Genomic DNA, 3067 nt, shown 5'->3' on the forward strand with positions numbered 1-3067 from the left:
ACACACACACACACACACACACACACACACAGAAATCACAGCTCTACAAACCACAGTCCACCTCCCCCACCCACCCTCAGCTACAACTTATATTTTTTTAACCATCTCTGACTGCAATTTATTAACCTTGACATTGCTGCTAGACACTACACACACGCGCGCGCGCACATCCTTTTTCTACCTTTCCTTCTTCATGTGTGTGTATGTGTATTTGTGCATATATGTGTGTGTGTATATATATATATTTATTTATCATATATATGTACATGTGCTCCCTTTCTCTCTCTCTCTCTCTCTCTCTCTATATATATATATATATATATATATATATATATATATATCTGTGTTTGTGTGTGAATGTCTAGATAACTAGATAGGTAGATCTATCTCTTCTTACCCACTCTGTTTTCTCACTCTTTCTTTCTACTTCTCTCTCTATCTCTCTCCCTCTCTCTGCTCCTCTCTCTATCACTGTGTGAGTAAGAGGAGACACTAATGTGATGACAGCAAAGCCAACCCCCACTCCAACGCCTTTACTATTCTCTCCATCTCTAGCCCACCAAATCTGACATAGACTATAACCACCAACCACCAACCACCACCACCACCACCACCACCACCAGTAACACTTCTGCACTCCTTCTCACACCACTACCACCACTACCAAGACCACCTCACTCATTGATTTATCTTACTCTATGTTAGAGACATTTTGCACTCAAGAGTTGTGAGATCTGGAAGATATGCAAACATTAACAGTTTTTATCACCCACCATTGGCGTCATCATCATCATCATCATCATTGCCAAAACCAAGAGCACCATTATTATCATCATCATCATCATTGCTGTGGTTGTTGTTATTAATGTTGTTATTTATACTGATATTTTTTTCAAAATATCCCCCAGGGCCCTTATTAACAAATCAAGATATATCTATTTTTTGTGTGTGTGTGTGTATGTTGGGGAGTGTTTTTTTATATATGTGTATATATATGTGTGTATATATATATATGTGTGTATATATATATATATATATATATATATATATATATATATATATATATATATATATATATATATATATATATATATGCGTGTGTGTGTATGTGTTTTGAATTTTTTTGTTTCTTTTTATATATGTGGATATGCATGTTTTCTTGCGTGTGTATATATATATATATATATATATATATATATATACAACAAGCACAAATGTATTTATTAGTGTGTGTATATATAACGAGCTTTTCTTCGTATTTTTTTTTTCTATGTGAACACATATTAAGAATCAGAACTGCAGCCAATGAAATTTATTTATATCCACACACAAACACACACACACACACATGCGTGTGCACACACGCATATGAATAGTGTGTTTGCTTAAAACACTATTGTATAAATGTACGAAATGTGTTCCTTCAAATGCTTATGAAACTCTCCTGAAGTAGTTGACAGATTTTGTTACTTAGGTGCCACCAAATGCGTGGGGGTAGGGGGGTGCATGGCCATGTGTTAAAGAAGTTTGCTTCTTGACCACATGGTTACGTATTCAGACCCACTACAAGGCACCTTGGGCAAGTGTATTTAAGTATAGTTTTGGGCCAACCAAAGCCTTGTGAGTGGATTTCATAGACGGAAATTGAAATGAGCCTGTCATGTAATGTGTGTGTGTGTGTGTGTGTGTGTGTGTGTGTCTCCACCACCACTTGACAACTGGTGTTGGTGTGTTTATGTCTTTGTAATTTTGCAGAATAAAAATATGTACTTGGGTTGATTCATTCAGCTAAAAATTCTTCAAGACAGTGCCCCAGAATGGCCACAATCTAATGATTAAAACAAATAAAAAACCAAAAATCAAGTACACTATTGTATCATTCTGAAATACGGGTGTTGAATGCCCATGACTCAGTGCCATGCAATATTGTATTTGTTCCATGAAATTCTAGGGGATAATATTGTGGTACTCATGTTGGTATGTAATGGAGGCACGTGGCCTAGTTGTTTGAGCAGCGGACATACAGTCGAGGGATCACAGGTTTGAATCTCAGACCGGGCGATGTGTGTATTTATGAGCAAAACACCTAAGCTCCACGTGGTTCCAGCAGAAGGTAATGGTGAACTTCTGCTGACTCTTTTGCCGCAACTTTCTCTCACTCTTTCCTCCTCCTGCATCTAGCAGCTCACCTGTGACGGACCGGTGTCCCATCCAGGTGGGGAACCTATACGCCAATGAAACTAGGAAACCAGCCCTTATGAGCCAGGCATGGCTTGAGAAGGGACAAACATGTTGGCAATGTGATACTCTGAAGGATAAGCAGAGACATTTGTGCACTATGGTGGCGATCAGCTGTCCACAAGGGTGCCAACACATGCGAGACCAATAGGATCGCTGCTGCAGAAGACTGCAGACAAGCCAGGAAGAACAGAGCTAACAACCCTGCAGCAGGCGCTACCATTCCCTGTCCACACTGTCAAAGACTCTTTTGAGCGCAGATTGGCCTCACTAGCCATCTGCGGATTCACAAAACAAGCCTGCCCCCACCCCAGGATGACTAGATGGGCATCGTCGCATCGACGGACAAACTACATACACATGGTGCATCCAATTGCACAGTGAACATGCAAACATGCATGCCCAAGCTAAGTGTAGCCTGTTCATGGCATGGCATAGCCTTGCACTGCATTGGTGGTATTGATTATGTTTTTGTTTTAGCTTTTGATGTTTGACATTTGAATCTGATTTTCGGTATGGCTCCTGGTACCCATAGCAAACACTACACCGTCTCCCCACCCCCAAACCATCCTGCCTTCCTATCAACCCACCCCACTCCTACCACTCATATCCAGCTCTGTTTCACCATTTTTTTCTGTTTCACTTTCTAACCTGTTAAAGAATTGTCACAGTTCTATGTTTCAGCTTCCCTCTCCCCTACTCTCTACTTCCATATCATCCAAGCTGCCAGCCAGCAGTTATTTCTAAATGCAGAAATGACATTTCCACCCCAATTACTACCCACTTAATTCTTCTTCACCACTCCTCCCCACTCTCCACCTGTATGTTT

Source organism: Octopus bimaculoides, chromosome 14 (assembly GCF_001194135.2).
Source record: "Octopus bimaculoides isolate UCB-OBI-ISO-001 chromosome 14, ASM119413v2, whole genome shotgun sequence".
NCBI classification, from domain to species: Eukaryota; Metazoa; Mollusca; class Cephalopoda; order Octopoda; family Octopodidae; genus Octopus; species Octopus bimaculoides.